This window comes from Emydura macquarii, unplaced genomic scaffold, assembly GCF_026122565.2.
Source record: "Emydura macquarii macquarii isolate MOO-44397 ecotype Brisbane River unplaced genomic scaffold, CSIRO-AGI_Emac_v2 contig_1551, whole genome shotgun sequence".
Lineage (NCBI taxonomy): Eukaryota > Metazoa > Chordata > Testudines > Chelidae > Emydura > Emydura macquarii.
Window position 1 is genome coordinate 20,103,932 of NW_027131688.1, and position 20,719 is coordinate 20,124,650.

The following is a 20,719-nucleotide window of genomic DNA, read 5'->3' on the forward strand; positions in this document are numbered from 1 at the left end:
GTCACAGAGTATGTCTGCTTTTCAATTAGACACCTGCAGCTGGCCCATGGCAGCTGACTCAGGCTTGCAGGGCTTGGGCTAAGGGACTGTTTAATTGTGGTGTACACACTCAGGCTGGGGTTGCAGCCTGAGCCCCGGGACCCTCCAGAGTCAGTGCAAAACCATGTTCCCCCTTGCTTTGGGCTAGACTGCACACTGACAATTTATCCCTTCCTTAGTAAATGTTTGAAAAGGCTGTTCTGTAACTTAACTCAGGCTGTGGAATGTTTACCTGATCTCTGTTCATTTACTCCTCATTGTTCTTTAAATATGCAAACAAAGTCGGGTGTACCATAGTAACTTCCATTACTGTTGAGATCTGTGGAAAACCTGATCAATGTCAAACTTTAATCTCTGTCCATATTTAGATATACACAAGAAGATGGCTTTTGCACACGAGAGGGTACCAGAATTACTGACATTTAATGAGCATACCAGAGAAGTGTTATAGTTATATACCTCCCACAACAAACTCCTCTGTGCTCTGTATTGCACTGAATGTGCTGTTACTTCTTAATAAATAACTAACAACAATGGGCCAAATACTTACCTCTTCACTCAGAACTGAATAAGGTCTTCAGCCTTTTGTGTATTCTAATAAATGTGGAGTTTGTGCTCCTAAATCCCCTAGGCATGTTCAACAAATTCTCCCCCCCCCCATAGATAATTGGGGAGGAACACTAATTTTGTTCTTATTATTTGTTATTTGTATTGTGGTAATGCCTGTGAGCCCCAGAACCCCATTGTGCTAGGTGCTGTACAAACACAGAACAGTTTGAAGCTGCTCATTAATGACCTGTTTTTATTTATGTCCTCTTCTCTGGGATATTTCTCAGACCCTAGTTATTTGTGCTTCAGTAAATCAGGGAGCAAGCTGAACTCTGACTTGCATAGTTCAGCGCAACGAGAAAGGCATTTCTAAACCAGATGATGTTGCAATTCAGAGCAAAGGGGAAGGTGCTCTAAAGTCTCTACACTTTGACCAGGATATGAAATGCATGCGCGGATGCCGCCTAAATGCCCTTGAGAATATTGCTGTTCTTGGCATTGGTCTGCTGTACTCTGAGTGGCCTTGAATGCTCAGTACTATTATGTATACTTCTCCCTCAGCCAAGCAGAACTATTTGTATAGCTGACTTTGCAGCTACCATCTCAATGACATGCAGGCTGCTGAAGAATGAAGAGTACTTGAATACAGTGTCACTACTGTGGGGCATTCCCTGTCGGGTTTTCAATAACAGATTACACCTCACTTAATCTTGGTGTGACAGGCTGCAAAGACCCATCTGGAAGCTGGAAGAGAAGGGTTAAACCTCTTCCTCTGGGGACAGAAAAGACTAAGGACCCCTGCTCTGAAGGGCCTTGCAGCTGTGGGGAATTGATCAATCCCTTCCAGTTGTAAGAGGGAGCGGGGGGGGGGTTGAGTCTGGCGGCAAAAAGGAGGGAGGCTGCCTTGGAAGAGGGGTGAAGAACTAGGCTTTATATTTCTCTTCCTCTCCTCTAGAGCTTGGTTGAAGTGACCTACATAATTAGACCTTTTTTTGAACTTGGCAGATGCAAACCTTACTTCCTAGCCTTGCCTTGGACTTGGCTGAAAAAATTCCCTATTCTCTACGTTTGGGCCTTAGAGGGGTAAGATGCTCCTTGAGTTTACTTTTCTATTTTACAGTAAAATCTACTATAAAAGTCTGTGAACTCGGCCTAGTTGTACAAAATCTTTTCTTGTTCTAACCAGCCTACCCCACTACATTAAAAAAAAAAATATATCTGTGGGCTATAGATACATTGATCAAATAGACTCTGCCCTCTTGATGCATTGTTCTGTTTTATGCCCAAGCCATTCCTATCGATCCCTACTTTGGTAAAGATTATTATTTTTTTTTTTTGTATTCAGGCTTAAGACTGAATATTAGAGATGGTCTTATCTGAACACCCCTGAACTGTGAGAGCACTAGAAATCAAGATCTCGATTTGTGGCTTGAGCCCATTTCTACTTCAGTACGGTAACTTCTGCAGCTAGAGGCTCTGTTTCTTGGGTCTGTCTGAGCTGTGTTTGGTGCTGGACCTTTGGTGGGGGAGAGGTGGCGTTATAACAGTTTTGTAGCTTTTGGGGCCAGCCAGGGGCCAGTTTGGTTCCTGGTGTGAGTTAGTGCAGCTCTTTAGCAGTTCTAACTGGTGCCCACCTGCTTATGGCTCCAAGAGGCTGTTCTGGTAGTGGGGAATAGCTGGAATGAAAAGGTGGCCTGGCTGTGCCCCTTTTCCTTGGCCATGCCTGCTATGCCAGTGGCTGAGAGGGATAGTGGTGTACAGCCATTACACTAGCTTTGGTCACTTTTGAAAATTTGGACCTAAGTGGGGTGCCTTCACACAGGAAGTCTCTAACTGAACACAGAAAAAACCCACCTATCCTGGCTTCAGCAGTCCTATGTCTTAACCAAATCATTCCCGATTTTCCTTTGATCTTAACTGTGGAGCTGCAAAAGTGCTGACAAGTTTTGTCTACCAGACAGGTCCGTAGTTATTGTGATTAGGAATTATCTTTTCTTTGCTGTAGTTTTTCCATGAAAATAAAGTAATGAGGCTCTTCTCTTCAGGCTCTACCTTTTTACCCTTGCTACCATGGTGACATCTCCTTTCTCTTATTCCTGCTTCCCCTCCTCCTCCCTAAGATAACTACAAGTGCTGTTTGGAAACTCTGTAGTTGTATTTATTTCTCTAGTCTTGCTCTCAAAACATTAGCAGAGCTCACAAATATCTTATCAATTTGACAGGCTGTGTCTGATGTCCTGGAGACTGGAGTGAGTGCATTATCGTAGTGTTCAGAAGGCAGCAAAATGAATTGTGTGACCGGGGGCGTGACTGCATGTGTTCATGATATGTTGCTAAGTCACTGGCTTTGGATGCATGTAATAAGTCCCAGTCCACCAAAGACTGCATATGGAATTCTGTGCAAAATGAAGCAAAAACCAAAACTGAGAAGACATAAAAAATGAAATGAGAACTTGAATGGGAATTGCAGATGCTCAGCTCTCCTCATGATCTGGCCCATGTAGCAGTGAATTATTACTTTTTCATTCAAGAGATGCAAGTTGTTTTCTTTCAGATTTTTTCCCTATGATATTTATTCTATTTCTTTAACTTATGGCTATAAAAAACATAATGTTAGTAATGCTCCTTGTATAATGTTCAGTATGCTGCTCTATCTTAAAATATCCAATACTGAAGGTGTATGTACTTACGCATAATTGCAAATGTTCACTCTGAGATACCAGATACCTACCAATGTACTTTCCTGTGAACAGATCAAATAAACATGAATAAACAGTTTTTTAAAGAGTCTTGGTAATCTGATGGTATTATTATTGTAATGGGTTGGGTTAAACTTTGTTATGGGTTAGGTGTAACCGTCGCCATCCATTCAGGATAAATGTGAAGAAGCCACTGTAATTAGGTGGCTGAAACAGTTAAATGGCATTCATTCCAAACACAAGCCCATATCTCCTGCCCAAACAAAGGCCTACCAAAGCCCACTCAGGACTTTGAACTATGTGGGTGAAGGCTTGGCTGAGTGTTGTTTGGGTGAGAGTTGTGCGTGCGTGCTTTTTGGGCACAGAGTGCTGGCTGTAAAGGCAGGCTTGGAACTGCCAGCAAAGAAACTGTCTCCTGGTATTTGAGCCCTATTATGTTCAGGGAAACAGGGCTTTATGTATAATCTTTGTAAAGAAACAAGATTGAGTTAAAGAAAACGCCTGGTACTATTATCAATTGCCCCTCATAACTGGAACAGCCTGCAACATCCAAAGTTTGGCTAACTGCTGGGGTTAAAAGTGATAACATTGTTACTTATTTGTATTATGGTAGCACCTAGGAAGCCCAGTCGTGGGCCAGGATCCCATTGTGCTAGGTGCTGTACAAACAGGGCAGAAAAAAAGTCCTTGCTCCAAACAGAGTACTGCCCTGAAAGCTGTCCTAACTTGTGCTTGATTGCCCATGACCTGTATGGACCTTGCAGCAACTGGAATATACCCAGGACTGCATTCACTTCATGCTGGAACTCCTTCTGCCCATCCTGGAACATCCCTTGCATTTGAAGTTCCGGATGGTGGAAAGCAGAGTTGGCTGTTCACCTGGTGAGGAGGGCATTCTGTGCAGGGAGTGACCTCTGGGGATGCTGCAGGAAAACATGAATGAGGCCCAATGGAAGTACTCCTGGTAGGAAGTTTTGTGTCTGGCAATAAGTGTCTGTGGGATCAGATCCTTGCTGAGTAACAATGAAGGGTTTGCGGTTGTTATGGAATATAACTTACATCATTTAAAATTCATGTTGCTAGAGTGTCATGTTAAATAAAACATTAGCCTCACTGAAAAGGGCACAGGATCTTAATTTCATGCTAAGGACAAGCAAATGAATTAATGCTGAGAGCTTGCAAGGAATGTAGGACCACCCTGATGTGTTCCAACCCTAACTTCTAGGATGTCTGGACCTGAATCTGCTCTTACAGTTTTACACCGGTATGACCAGTGGTTAAAAAAGATTGAAACAGGCTGATGAAAGCTCACTGCACCAGTCAAGGAGCAGGTGTGCCTGTGGAGGGAGCATTGCTTAGACAAGCCAAAGTGAGGAGGCGCCCCCATTCTTTTATCAGAGATGCGGTAGTGCATTCCCCTCTTCCTCCCTTACTTGAACCTCTGTGGGGTAACTCCATGAACTTCAATGGAGTTACTCTTGATGTGAAAGCAGAATTAGGCTAGCCCTTTTTGCAGTACCGCTGATAATTTGGCTCACATTACACTTCTGCTTCTGATGAATTGCATCCTTGACTGTGTTTCTCACACTGCACTTTAACTATGTAACTAAGATTTTCCTTATAGTTCCTGTAACCTTGCATATTCTGAAATTTCCTAGTAGCTTTGGAAAGTCCTGTACAGTTTGATGTAGTAAGGAATTCAAAGACAAGGCCATTGAGGAGAAGCTCAATGAATTCTTTGCAGCAATCTTCATTGCAGAGGGGGTGAGAGAGATTCCCACACCTGAGCCATTCTTTTTAGGTGACAAATCTGAGGAACTTTCCCAGACTGAGGTGTCCATAGAGGAGGTTTTGGAACAAATTGATAAATTACACAGTAATTAGTCACTAAGACCAGATACTATGCACCCAAGAGTTCTGAAGGAACTCAAATATGAAATTGCAGAACTACTAACTAAGGTATGTAATCTATTATTTAATTCAGTCTCTGTACCAGATGACTGGAGGTTAACTAATTTAATACTGATTTTTAAAAAAGGCTCCAGAGTCAATGCTGGCAATTACAAGATCAAGATCAGGTCAAAATGTTAGGCTTAGAATATCTTTTCATTTTGTTTTTTGAATACAATTCCTATTTGTGATTATTTGTTTGCTTTTAACATCAGTTATTCAGCCTGAAAAAAAATGTTTTGTTTTTAGCCAATGCATTTCACCTTTGTATTTTGCAGTGTGTGTTTCCTCTTCATTTGTACATGATAAGATTCAGATGCTACTGTGGGAAAAGCCATGTTTTGACTTCTGTGATTTCCCCTCATATCTTTTTTTCAGCTGTGATGAGCATAGAAATGCCATTGATGGCTCTCTTTAGGGGACCCTGCACCCGATGGTAGTAGTCAGTGGTGCTGGAGCTAAGGGTGCCTGGAGTGTTGCTGCACCCCCTTGCTTCAAGTAGTAATAACAAACAACAAATACATGGTTTCCATCATCAGAACCCCCACTATAAAAATTGTTCCAGCATCCCTGGTAGTAGTGCCTTAGAGTGAGGCTCTACAAACAAGACACCCAAGTGGGGACTTCATTCCAGCTTCTTGCCAGCTGCTGAAGGCAGGGCCGGATTGACTCTCTTGTGGGTCCAGGACTATTAGATTTTGTGGGGCCCCTTATGGGCCAGCACAGTAGTGCTCCGGGGGCTGGGAGTACTCGGGCCGGCCTGGGGCAGACCAGCCAGCCTGCGGGTGAGACTGCCCCGTGCTGTGGCGCAGTGCAGGCCGGTGACACTCCAGGGGCTAGGAGAGCTGGGGCTGGAGGCGCTCCGGGGCGGGGCAGGCTGGCACTGTGGTGCGGCACAGCAGTGCTCCAGGGGCTGGGAGGGAGTGCTCGGGCTGGGCCTGGGGCAGACTGGCCAGCCTGGGGGCGAGGCAGGTCAGCGCAGTGGTGCGGCATGGGCCGATGGTGCTCCGGGGGCTGGGGTGAACTGGCCAGCCTGGGGCTGGGTTGGGTCTGCGCCTGATGCTGCGGCACTCTGGCAGTGGCAGGGGGGCTGCTGGAGTCGGGATGGCCAGGGTGGGTTGGTCGGGGCAGTCCTGGGGCACGGGCTCTTGGGGCATTCTGGCACTGGGGCTGTGCGGCCAGCCTGGGGCACTCCTCTGGCTGCCCAGGGAGGGGCTCTGATGGGAGGGATGGAAGGGGCATGGCTTTGGGCTGAAGGGGCGGGGCCAAGGACTAGCTTCCCTGAAGAGGAAGTTCACCAGCCACCCAGATTTATTTTTGTGGGGGCCCCCCTTAGCCTGAGGCCCTGGGCTGCAGCCCCTAAATCCCCTGCATTAGTCTGGCCCTGGCTGAAGGAATCAGGTGCACCTGATCCTGGTTAGGCTCAGTACCTTAAAAAGCCAGGACAAGGAGCTCTGGAGAGGGGAAAAGGGGCCCTGTTCATACCGTGTCAGGTTTTGTATCATTTGGAATTTAGACTGTTAAGCTGCTTGATGGATACATGGTCAGAGATTTTACTGCTTTGTGTTATTTTGGTTGCAGTGGGTGGGTTGTGGGGGACAAAAACCAAAACCTTCTGAAAATAAACCTGAAACCATAAACAGGGTTTTTGTTGCTAAACTTGGGACTCCTGCTGGGTTTCATTCAGCTGCAGAGACCCTGCTTCTGCCTTGTACAGCAGGTCTAGAAGATCTGAGTGTGGGATCTGCAGTCTTGAACACTTAGGCGAGTGGGTGGGTTTAGTCCATTTTGTGTCTTCTGTCCTGTTTTTGTCATAGATCCTTCTATCACATGCTGCTTCCTAGTTCCTCACCACCTACATCCTTGCTCCTGCCTCAGTGTCCCTGTCTAGTTTTATTTGCTCACCTGCACCTTTACTCTGCTTTTTCAGAGGGCTGAGGCTTCTTGTCAGCAAAATTTCTTCATTCAATCACCTGTCAGAAGAGTAAGGGGGTCTTAGTAACCAAATGTAAAACTAAAAAACACAAACAAAATAGACAGTAAAATATTCAGCACATTTTTGTGCTCATAAATAAAAGTCAGACCATCACATGGCTTTCTAAAAATAACAGCTGTGGCAAGAGTTTCAATAGAAAAATGAACAACCTAATTTGAACACACAAGAAAGGAGCTTGTGAGGGAAAACCCGTTTGATGTGGTGTTTGAATCTAGTCAACCAAATCTGAATTTAGAAGCGGCTAACTGGATTTTAATACCATCAGTGCCTCGCTGGAAGTTTTAGCAAAATGGAGAAGTCAATAGAGCTCAGTGATGAGACAGTCAAGAATAATACCTTTCCAACTGAACACACTGGGTGCATGTTTTATCACTGACCCTGATCCTGCACGTTCAGATGTGCAAGTGCAATCCTGTGTCCTGAAATCAAAGGGGATCTTCACTGGCCAGGGTCCTCTCATATAGATCCAGGATCTAGCCCATAGGGAGGAAACTGCTGGAGTGTGGGGGCTACAGTTAAGGAAAGAAATCTTATGCCATCATAGTCATGTACTTTAAAATGGGTAAGTTACAGCGTAAAAAACAGTACACAGAGTAAGAACCGAAGAACCTTGCTTTTCTATAGTGCCTTTCATTTCTGGAAATCAAAGTTCTTTCTTTATAAATATGAATTAAGCCTCAGAACTCATGTGTGAGAGGTAAGTATTACTCATTGTTATAGTACTCATCTTACAGATGGGTGAATTGAAGCAAGAGGAAGTGATTTGCCCAAGACCATAGAATGAGTCAGTGGCAGAAACAGCAAGAGAACCAAGGAGTCCTGACTCCAGGTCAACTGCCAGATGATTTAGAGAAAATTAAATTTGCCATATGGCAAAGTTTTTCACACAAGAAGGCATAGTGCTGGAAACTGCTTACTTTGCCTAGTGGGTACAAATTGCAAAGACAATCTTTGCCAGACTCTGATGTGAAAGCTAGTGCACTGAGTGTTGCACTTTATGTGGATATTTGAGAATCTGTTACATGACTAATGAACATTGTTGCTTTCTCTTAAGACTGTAGCCTCATTTAGTTTCCATGATAAGCTTTCATACAACACTTGAATCCCCGATTCTCTGAACAGCCTCAATTGCTGGGAGACATTCTCATTCAGGCAGAGAATCTAGGTCAGCTGTTCATAAGAATAGCTCATTGAACAAAATGTACAGGCCTTGGGCAAACCATGGGATTTTTTCTTTTGGTTTGCTCATTATGAGCTCATAAATTTGACATCTAATTTGTGGCATGCAGATATAGCTTTCCGTGACCAGGAGGGACTTAGGCATTGCAGATTCGATGCAGCACAACTGAAAATCAATGATATGATGCAATGTTAATTGTACATGCATAGCAAAGTCAGAACGTTCATTTTCAGCAGGGAAATACTGTAATGTGGTGTAGAAGGTCTAATTCATTTGACTATATTTACAGGTGTGTTGTGTAAAGGGGCTTCCATTCACCCTTTCATTTTGCTCTGACAAATAATTGCATGTACATATGGCAGTTAGTTACTGAATTGCACTTGTAAATTAGCTTTGTTTATTTTCGTAAAACAACACAAACATAAATGTTCATGGGGAAGCACATCTATTACATAAATGACTAATAAACATAGTTGCTTGAGCTGCAGGTCCCTGCAGATCTGTTCTGTTGTAAGATTTGTATAATGCTAAATTCCAACTTGGTCTTCCTGAAATATCTGTTCCTGGTGACCATTCACTGAATGGATGCATACAACTACACAAGATGCAAGATAACGAAAAATCAGACCAATAGAGCCCAATATTCAGCAGGCTTGATTAGGCAAGTCTTGTGCTGGCATATCACAATATAGTCAGGGACTGTGCAGCCTGGAAATACCCTGGTCAGAAAGGAGTGAGATGTGTGTCTCCACCCAAGAGAGGTGATGGGCAGAGGAGCCTGAAGCCTTGAGTGGAGGCTCTTGCTAGACTACAGAGGGTGGCGAATGCAATTTTTTCATTCAACCAAGGCTCCAGTGGGATTTGCCAGTAGCCCACCGGTCAGATGAAAGGTTGTAATGTACCGTGTTTCCCTAAGATGGTCAAGTAGCTCATCTACTTGGCGCACCGGATATGCATTGAACTTTGAGATTGCATTGATCCTCTGGAAATCTATGCAGAACCAGCAGCTCAGTCATCATGGGAGCCTGGGGTCCCAGTTCCGGTTCAGGGGGGCATGGCATAATTAACAGCTCCTCCCGCTCACGCCATTATTTCAGGAGATTGATATGATAGATTTCTATCTTCTTCCACCAATCCAGTTAATGGCCCTTATAGGTGATGGGACCAACCTTGCGGAGTACCTTGTATGGGCCCTGTCATTGGACTAACAGCTTGGATTCCTCGGAGGGAAGCAGGACAATCACCCGATCACACAGCTCGAAAATCTGAGTGCATGTTCCCTGGTTGTAGAATGTGGCCTGCGCCCCTTGGGTGGCCTGAAGGTTCTCCTCTGTGATGGCTGCACCCTGGGCCAGTCGTCCTGGAGGTTCTCTATGCACAGCAGCTGTGAGAATTCAGACCAGTCCTGGCCAAGGATAACTGGGGTATGGCCGTTCATGCCATCTATGGTTAGGGCCACATGGGCCAGGGGGTAAGCCTTTACATCCACATAGATATACCAGAGGTGGACCTATCCAAGGGTTTGGTCAGATGCCGGGACCAGCTGCTGCCGCACCAGGTTTTGTCCACACACGCAATCTACCAGAACATGCAAGCGTCTCTCTTCGAGGTTCACTGGGATCGTCACCTTCGCAGCCAGGCGTTGGTGGGCGTGGGCCTCCCCGTTATATACTTGGCCGAACGAGCAGTCCATGGCCAGGTATTGGCACTGTAGATGTCTGAACTGGCTGTGCATGAAGCAAGATCCAATCTCTGTGGGGCCAACCTGGGTCTTGTTTCTCCACGGGGGCTCCACGAGGTCCAGCTTTGGGGATGTTCCTCCACCACCAAGACCTGCTGGGGGCCTGTGGGGTATAGAGGCGGTTCATGATCAAGAGCCATTGTGCAGCCGCCATCACAACTTGGGTCAGGCCAGGAAGTCGCCTGAGAGCTGGAATGTTGTCCGGTGGTCGGGGGGTTGCACATTGCTGCAGCCGCTCTGGGCATTACTGGACTTTCCACCACCAGGAAGTCTTCCATCAGTTGGACCGCTGCACTCAAGCTGGTGAGGCCATGTCACATGACCCAGTTTCAGTCCGGAGGTGGAAGGATATGCAAGAACTGCTCCGTCACTACTTGCTCAGTGATCTCAGCGGCAGAGTGTCACTCCGGCAGCAGCCATTGCCAGCAGGCATCCTTGAGTTCTTGAGTCATGACCCGGGGTCAGGCCCTGGTGGATAAATCTTCCCCTGAAATTGGCACTGGAAGGTTCCAGGGGTGATGTCAAGCGCATCCAGGATAGCTGCCTTTACGGCTTGGTAGTCACAGGCCTCTTCAATCAGGAGGGCCTGATATGTGGCCTGGGCTGTCCCTGTCAGGTAAGGGAACAGGAGGGTTGGCCATTGGGTCAGGATCCACCCTAGTGTGAGGTGACATGCTCAAAGAACATCTCTGGATCGTCCTCAGGCCACATCTTGGTGATGCGGAGCAGCATCATGGGCATTGTTGTGTCTATGAGGTTGAGGCCAGAGGGGCTGGGTATCAGGGTGGCCAGCTGCTGCACATACTGCTGCTGCTGTTCTTGCTGCTGTTCAGGTCTCAGATGAGTTGCGGCTGCTGTGCCCCCATTAGCTGGAGCTGCTGCTGCTGGAGCTGAGTGGCTTGTTGCTGCAGCTGGCTCTCAGCCACCATTTCACCAGCTTGTCAAGATCCATGGTGGTACTCTGCAGGTGGTGGTTCAGAACAGGTTCAGTCCCCCTCTGTCTCCGGGGGCTGGCGATGCCCGCATTCTCCACCACATGTAGGGTAGTGGGGCTATCTCTCTTGTCAGTCCATGAGGGAGGCCACTTCCCCTCGCTGTCAAACTTGTGTAGGCAGACTCAAAGTAGGGAATTAGCTCTCTTGGGTGCCTAGCAACTAAGCAGTCTATGGTCCTGGGCCTTCAGGCAGAACCAGGCAACTACGCAGTCTGTGGGCTCACAGGCATGGGTGAGACCGAACACAGTCTCCGAGCCTAGTGGGGGGAGTCTGCCTCATCAGGGGTGGGGTAGCAGGGGGTACGGTGACCTGGCCCTACTCTATTGCACCAGGTCCCAAGCCAGGGCCCTAACAGTGGTGGAACGCTCCACCACTGGGTCGGCAGGACTCCAGATAAAACACGCTGACCAGTGCTCAGGCAGGTGCACTGTAGAGCTGCACTGTAGTCAGCTATCCCTGGGCTACTTTCTACTCTCCCCTTGGGGTGTACCTGCATCCAGAGGTCATCATCCGCCTCCCCAGGGTAAGTTTCTAGTGGTAATCTCAGTAGCTCCTTGGTGTCTGGGTTGTCTGGCAGCTTAGGTGTGTTGGGTGGGACCTTGGTGCAGCTGGAGTCCTCTCCAGGTTCCCCCTCCAGTAGTGGATAGGAGACTTCCTTCTCCACTGGCGGCTCTGTCCCACGTGAGCTGGAGGGCTCACCCTTTATACATCCTGTTCTTGTCCCACCCTTCTGCTTCCAGTGTGGTGGGTGTGGCCTTTCTGGTGCTGCCCACTAGGGGGTGGGTAGTGGCGCCTCCTTGTCAAGTCTTGGAGGGAGGTCACATCCCCTCACTACAGTCCCATTAGAAACATAGAGATCTCTGTTTCCTAAAGCTCCTATTTCCAGCTCTGCTGGATTCTAAAATAGCTGATCTTACCTCTGCACTGATGGCAGCTTTAAACTCCGACTGTCCCCAATAGCTAGAAACGCAGGAGTTCTGATCCTGAGTTAATGCTTATTTGTGTAAAACTCCTGGAAGGCAGCTTTCAAGATAGCCTGGAAACCAGTTTGTAGTTATGACTTGTAGCCTCCAGGTGGTGTCTAGCAGATGTGTCTGTGAAGAGAGATCAATGCAGTGCCAAAGAAATGTTGGTGATTAAAAATTAAAGAAACATTGGCCCCTTGTGGCCGAAGAAGAGAACATGCAAACAGTTTCGGAAGCCATAATGTGAGTTGTCTGTCCCAACTATATATACTTGGCCACATTGAGCTCTAACTGTGATATTCAGGAAGTTTATTACAGACCTTGTAAAATTAAACGTGAATTGTTTATTGCACTAGGAAGCATATGAAAAATGTGCAAGAGGATTTCTACCTATCCAAATAGGGCTAAAAAACAGATTAAACTGTTATTTTGGGGTGATCTGGGCACAGATGGACATGCTGTATTTTTAAAAGTGCAGGATAGTTCATAGAGCAGTTTAAAAGAAGAAATAGTGATAGGGTTAAAATGTTTTTAATGTCTTTACCAAATGGTACTCATCATTTATAATAAAAATACATTTACATTACAAGGGACATTTATCTATGTTTTAACTTTACCCTGGTAAACTTTTACAGATCAAGCTCTCATTAGGATAACTCTAATAATAACATTCCTAACATTTACTAAGGTGGAAACTAGAAACCTTATTAATCTCTTCTCAAAGTTAATTTGCTCTGGGTTGCTTGCCCTCCAGGGATGCTATCCAGACTGACACTGCCGTAGGCCTCTGGGGATGCAGCATAAAAGCTGCTCTCTGTTATACTCTAGCAACATGTGCTCCTAGTGGCATTCTGAGGCCACCTGAGATTTGCACCCCTTCCTTTGTTCTGAAGGAACCTATCTGAGTTCTGGGAAGAGGTGGAGGTAGCATTGAATGAGTGCAGTGTGTGAAGTAGCAGGATACAGGGGGTGAAAAACTCACTTTCATGAACTCTCCTTTCTCAGGATCTGCTTTCCTGTTCCCTTTTTAGACTGGCACAGAAGGCTATCCTTTTCCCTGGGAGAGGAATCTTTTGAACGGCTTGTACTCTGGTAAGAGTATTATGGATACACTGTCTTTTGGTTTGGCTGGAGGCATGTCTAGTATGGTGCAAGGTTAGACCTTGGGCTTGCACATGACCTCTTAGTTCGCAGCAAGCTAGAGTGTAAATCTACCCCTCACCAGCCTACCACACACTAAGCATCCAGATGGACCCTAAAAATTCCATCGTGCACTTTAACATATTATGCTTTGAAACAGGAGTAGATTAAAGCACCTAGGGAACTTTTAGTGCACAAGAGCAGGGTCCACACAGATTCTTGGCTGACTGCAGGCTAGCACTAAGTAGATTCACACCCTCACTTGCTGCAAATTAAATGTTCAGTAGACAATCCCCTAATCTTGTCACACAGTGCCTACCCACAATTGTGGAGGTATTGGGGAAGCATATCCTCCAGATCGGGTCTGTCATTCCATGCTCCATGTCCATTCATCTCCCTGATCACTTCTAATCTGTGGAGGCTCTTGTGTACCTAAAGGAATGAAATATCCGTTCTCTCTTAAACAGCCCTTGTTTCCAACGGTGCTGGGCAGGAGAATCCAATTTGGGGCTTTTGCCAGACTGCACCGATTGTGAGGAATTCATTGATTTGGGCCCTACATGGATGTCAGTCCCAGCTGCTGCATTTGGAACACAGAGAAACATCATTTCCATGCTGCAGCTCAGAGAAACCCTCCCCTCTGGTGTCTATCTGGGAAAGGAGTCTCTGAATTCCTAGAGTACCATATCATTGCAAAGAGTGTTTACTTTATATCAAGTGTGCTGGAGTGCTTACAAGGCTGTATTTCACTTTAGGTTCTGTGCTGGCATTTGAGAGCACCATGGGAGGGATGTATCAAGGAGAATCCAAGATGAATTTGTCCCTTCATGTTATTTGAGGGTCCACTATTTATGTTCATAGGGCCAAACTGTGTCTTTAAGCCACTACATGCATTAAATACAGTGGCTGTGCTCAGGCAGCAGCAGCTTCAAGAGGAATTTTAATGACAATGCCTCCTGAGTGCTGGGAGAGTATGCACACTGTGGCATCTCCTACACTCCTATAACAAGGTGCACAATGTATTTTTAGTGCCCTAACTCAGTTCTGCTGGCCAGTGTGATATGCCCATGGGATCATGGCGCTGCCTTTTATTCCACCCTCCCCTACCCCTAAGCAGTTTCTAAAGCCACTCTTAGTGTCATCAATGGTGCAACAACCAAGACTGCATGTAGCTTCTGTGCCACTTCTGCACCTATGCAGGGCTAAATACAATCTATCCGCTAACATGACCTTAAGAGATACATTTACTTTGAAATATTTTATTTAAAAAAAAGCATTGACTTAAGCCCAAGCATTCTATGCATGCTGTCTGAGGAAACATGTTACGCTCCTTAGCTATGGTGTATGACACCCCTTTGCTTTCATGAATTCTTGTACAGAAAGAAAACTTTCTCTTGCCCTGATAATGACCTGAAAAATAAGAGGAAGCTGGAATTCTTGCAATATTCTCTTGGGAATGCTAGAAATCAGTGAAAGGGAATTTCTGTTTCAATATCTCTGCTTGCTTCCTGAGAAATAAACTATAACTTCTACAATGAGTCCATTATGTGTCAATTAGTGACAGGGCAAGATACTGATAATACTGATATTTCCATTACAATGTCTAAAATTCCTGTCTCAGGACCAATTTCCGTACATCTTTGTAACTTGGGTGTTTTTTATTGTCTGTGTTTAAAGGGGGAACTTACACATTACAGATCTTTGTTTCTTCTAGACAAAACCAGAATGAGGCAACACCAACTGGAATGAACTAACATTTTTTCAATGGAGCAATAAACTAGGTTACTAATTAAATGAAAATTGATGTCAGTTTGAAGTCATGTTCTCATAATGAGGAAGAAAATATGTGACTATGTGAATTGTCTACCAAGTATGAAATTGTTTTGTTTTCATTAGGGGCAGCGGGTATTTAACACATCAGAGACTCTATCCTCTTTTTGTTGTTGTTGTTTTCCTCTTTGTTAGGCATCATCAAGTTGCTTTTAAGGCTGGGTGGGAAATGGTTTTCCCGTCCCATGAAATTTTTCAGGATTTCAAAAATTTTTCCTGTCCTGAATCAGGATTAAAAAGTTGAAATCTTTAAAAATTTTGTGAACTGACAAAATTAAAAAAAAAAAAAAAAAAAAAAATCTGTTTGCATCAGGTCAAAATGGAAACATTTCAATTTTCTTTTTTAAACTTTTTTTTTATTCAAACTAATTTCAATTTCAAAATGAAAAGTCAAACAAACAAAACAAACCCCTTCAAAAAACAAAACAAAACAAAATCCTAAAACTTTTCATTTTGAAAATGTTCAAATGTCCCATTGTGACAATTTCAAAAGTGGGTTCCTCCCCCCAACATTTTTGCAAGTCAGGAAATGGATCAAACCTGAATGTGATTCTTCTTGGGGCACCCAGGGCTGTGAGTCACCTTATTGCCATCTGCCTCCACTGTGAAGGAGTCTTGCCTGTGCCAACTGAATGTTAGCCCACCTAACACAACCAGCCTGTCAGCCACTCCAGCACTCTCCTCTGGGCTATGCCAGCCCTGCCTTTGCCCTGCATGTTGACAAAAAACGCACCAAGCCCTCATGTGGCTTCAAAGTGTCCCTCTGTGTTGTCCAGACCCTGATCACTGGATACTCACAGAAATCCCAAATCCTCTGTCCCCAGTTTACCCCAGTTTACCAATTTTACATTAGCTAACCACTACTGTATCACACAAACACTTGAGTATGATTATAGTATTAATTGGGGGTTGGACTAGATGACCTCCTGAGGTCCCTTCCAACCCTAATCTATGATTCTGTGATAGTAAAAGGAAAGGAAATGTATTTAAGAAAGAACAGAAATTCAACTAGAAACAAATGTGAGTGATGGAAAGAAAGGGTTACACATCAAACAAAATCAGAGCACGCTTACTAGAGCCTAACCTTAACTCACAAGGTCTCCTCCTGTCTAAAGAAGTTTATCTTACCCAAAGTTCTTTCCAGCATTTTGAGTCAAGCCTGGCCAAGATCCCTTTTTCATTAAGCAAAATCCACTGTGATTTTGCTTCATGGAGGGGAGAGATGCTTGATGTTCAGCTGTACCCCAGATATAGTTTCAAAAGTTCACCATCTTTTCTCCTAAAATGACCCCTGCTGTTTTTGTTTTTTCCTGTAGCCTTCAAAATCTGTTGAGTAACATTTTGCTCAGACTGTAAATGGGTATCTATTGTGCAAATTAAGTATTGTATAATTCACATGAACTGCCAGAGAGAGAGAAGCTTCTCTTTCCCCCTGCCTGATAGAAGTATGTGGCTCCTATTTTGGTGACCTGCTTTAACTCGGAGATCTAGAGAAGATTGTTTTTAGTATCTATACACATCACTCCTTACACATTATCTGCACATACATTTCACAATGATTGTGATAACCAGTGTGACACATGCTTTCATTAGAGACCATACATAGCCTTCCTTGGTGAACTACCATGTAGATCCCAGACCCAGGGGGATCCCTTTTACCTTTCTTTATCGCGTGCCTCCTGCCTGTTGGCACAAAGAAGTTTCAGAAATTCCTAACCAGCTTTAGCTGCTTTGCTTCCTCTGAGACATTCCATCATTCACGTTGGTGCAATTTCAGAGCTACCGTAGAACTCCAGCCCCACTAGATCACGGCAACCACTTGTTGAGGGATAGGGGAAAGTGGAGAGGTCAAGTAAATGACACTTTTTTTGGATCAATATTTGCATTGCTTTATTTAAAGAAGTTAAATAAGCCAATGGGACAGTACTAAACTATACTCTACTTCACATAGCATATACACAACCAGTACTGCACAACTAACAAAATAAACTCTAGTGTATGAACATCACAAAACATAGTAATTCTACTTGTGACGTAGAACTAAAAAAAGAAGTACAAATCTAAAGAGTACATCTTTGATCATTGACTTTTCTATTTATGAGTGAAGTGACACTTTTTGTTAGTACATGAAGTGGTTTTGCATTAATTATCATTAATTATAATTATTAATGTATTAATATATTGTATTAATTTATATTCTAACTTGCATCATTTTCTATATCGTATATTATGTACATCTACATTACAATTAATATTCTTTCACATTATCATGTATTTTGATCAAAGTGGTGATGATGTCTGGTTGGTTAGAAATCAAACAAAAGATGCAAGATATCCCTCTCTGGATATCTTGAATCCAGTTACCCTGGCAGAATTCATGTGCATGTCATATAGCAGCTTCTATTGAGCAAAGTGTCCATCATTATTGTGTCTTTACGTGATAGATCCCAATCTTCAGTATCTATGAAATGAGCTGGGGCACCATTAAATTATTGCAGTGGAATATCAATGCAGTTGGATTCTTATAAAGTCATTTTATTATAAGAGAAGTGCAAATAGTCTGACTTCATCTGATTAGCATCCAAACTCAATGGCTAATTATTGTTCAACTGAGTCATACAATCCATTTATTATAAAGAGGATTTTGTACAAAGCAAAAAATGGGAAACTGCTAGAGCAAGGTGAAGTCTAAGATGAACAGAGGAACTCAGCAGGGAATTTTTTTTAAATATTTCCTTGTTTAAAAAAAGTCCCTAAAGACAAAGGGGTTATAGACTGTTGAAAAATAGCAATGGTACAGCGCCTTCGCAACATCAGAGGGGCAGTGGCCCGTTCCTGCAGTGCTACACAATGCAGGGAACCTCTTTATACTGGGGATATTCCCAGGGGACTACTTCCACCCTTTTTTAGTGGCCAGAATAGCATAAAGGGGCCGGGGTAGAATGGAAAATTGCCCCCCCATAGTTTGGTAGAGAGAATATGGCATGGTGGATAAAATAGTGATAGAGATATAATCAAATGTCTGAAGCAATACGTTCTAGTACAATGGATAAGTAGATTTGGTAGGCCAGGCTGCAACCTGAAAGAACTGAGCTTTGAGAAGGAAGAAGGTAGTAATTTGGCACACAAGATCAAGGAGCTTTAAATAAATAGAATTATATTTATTATGGTATTTTCTTCTGATCCGTTTTCTACTCTCATTCCACCCACTGTGATGGTTGATGTTTTGTGACAACAAGCTCTGATGATTGCAGAAGGCGGGAAGCAGGGAATGCAGTAAAAGATTTTCACAACACATCCAGCTGTGATGCTTTGGGGGCTCACCCAGACCAGGGGCTCATGTCACCGCCTGCCCTGTAAGCCTGAGTGCTTCTGTGCTGTGCATCTTTGGCTCAGAGCCCTTACAAGAGCGGCCTGTTCACAGTGCAGTGGCCTCACCCTGGCTTCCACCAGCCTGGTTACTCCTTGCTGGGTGATACCAACAGCCCCTCCAGACCTGAGTCTCCCCAAAACCATCTCCACCCTGCAGTGTCCAGTCCCACTCACTGTAGCACTCACAAAACCGTATCAAGTTGGCTGATCCTTTAAAGAGACAGTACACACCGCCAGCCCATTAGTTTGGTTGAGGATTGTACTCTTCAGTTTGAAATGCTGCACGGAGATGGGTGCGTAATAAAACAAGATTAAGTTTATTAACAAAGAGCAGCTATTTAAATGATACTGAGCAGAAGGAGTTGGGATAAAATTTTTTACAAACAAACAAAAGCAACAATATGCTGCTAAGTCTAAAACCTAACGTCACAAACTGGAGTTTGTGGGACAGTTCCTCGGATTTGTCACCTTAAAAAGAAAGGCTCAGGTGTGGGAATCTCCCACATGTCCTTTGCAGTTAAGACGATGCAAAGAATTCATTTAGCTTCTCCGCCATAGCCTTGTGTTCCTTCCTTGTTCATATACGATACCTTACATGACATCTTTGAGATACAGATTATGACAATTGTGAGTTTCGGTACAGGCCAGCTGAGACTCACTGCTACATACCAGGGAGCCCATGGCCCTTTGGCTCTGGGATTCTCTTCACATCTGTCACAGGGGGCTGCTGCTGCTTCCTGGCTCCAGGCCTGTGCTGCCATGCCCAGTCTCACTCATGGGGGTTTATTTCTATAACAAAGGTTAACAACGAATAGAACACAGTCTTAACTCAATACCTGGACCCCAGGCTTCGGGGCCACCTGTCCCAGGGTAGTCCTGGGCACTCCAGCTCCAGGCATCTTCTTTGCCTCCACCAGTTCTGCTCCCCTCTCAGAGCCACAGCTGTGGGTTTGCTTCCTTGAGCCTCTGGCTCCCTTGCTCCAGGGACCCATCACTGGATTTCAGACCACTCCAGCATGGCTTTGCTCCCCTCAGGGCTCAGCCTGTTTCAATTGTTTCTCCCCTCAGTCCTTTATAGACCCAGTGTAGCCCAGCCCTCTTCAATTATCAGGATTGGCTCCCCTGCTCCAGTCCAGGGGAGCTGGACTTTCGCCACAGATAACAGGTACCCAGTGACAAGGTCACAACAGTGTTTTGGCCACAGTGGGTTCTGGAAGTGAAAAATTCCTTGCTCTTGAATGAAGTTTAGTGAAACTGCCTCAGCTGAAGAATCAGTGCCTCCCTCTGCAGTCAGCCTGGCACATTTCCAGTTTTTTGCTGCAAGAGCACAATTTCCTCTGCGGCTGTTGTTATGAGTCATGACATAGTAGATGCTTGTGAAGGGTTTAATACAGGATGGTATTTATAGAGGGAGATAAAATCCTCCTTCTTTAATCTGGCAGTTATTGGACTGCAACTTGAGCAGTAAAATGCCAGGAGAGTCTAAGTGTCAATTCCTGTCCAGTGCTGCTAACTCATAAATCATATATTCCAGAAAATTAGCTGCCCATCATTTTGGCAGCTTCCTTGCAGAGCTTCACCACCAAAGGGATACTGTACTGCGGGCAGGAGAAGCTCCTCCACTAGCGGGGCTGGAAGAGGAGGAATTCCACATCTCTGACACCACACTCCAACCCTTGCCCCTGGGGAATGGGTTCTTCAGGATGTCTGGGGCAGGAGAGGGTGGAACTGAGGAGGTGACAGGTTCTGTGTCTCTCTCCTCTGATAAATTTATGGATACCCTAGTCTAGTGGCAGTTAATCCTGCAAAGTCCCTGCTGAGGCTTCAACTGAGCAGCTGCAGGGGAACTCAGCCAATGGCAGTCACTTGCCATGCAGTCAGCTGGAAAACAGCACAAAGTGGCAGGCATTAATGCAGGATGGTTCCAGCCTATGCATATCTGGGGGATCCCATCTTTGGTTTATGAGATGGTAGTCAATGCCAACTCTGTGAGTGTCCATATGCCTCCTGCTGAAAGGGATGCTTCTCAGAAACACTGTGATTCCCAGGCAGTAGGTTTCCCTGTAGTAGGGCCCGATTCAGCAGTCATAGTGCCCTGAAAAATTCTATTACTACAAGAGGAGTTTTATTTGCAAGATTAGCACTTTAATGCCCATTTTACTTCTATACGGACATTCTAGTCTGGACAAACTCTAGAAAATGTATTTATTAGAAATAATCCAAAATTTTCCAGTAGAACACTTTTCTGTCAGAAAAAGCTGAT

General features: G+C 44.7%; 1 long non-coding RNA gene across 2 annotated transcripts in view; it reads left to right on the plus strand.

Annotated features, from left to right (window-relative positions):
• LOC137157621 (uncharacterized) overlaps positions 1-15,054 on the plus strand; it is a 40,963-nt gene extending 25,909 nt beyond the window's left edge. For both annotated transcript variants that reach the window (XR_010921156.1, XR_010921155.1), the window contains exons 2-3: positions 13,146-13,206; positions 14,969-15,054. This is a non-coding gene — a long non-coding RNA (uncharacterized lncRNA). The remainder of the gene's footprint in view (positions 1-13,145; positions 13,207-14,968) is intronic.
• Positions 15,055-20,719: the final 5,665 nt, after the last annotated feature.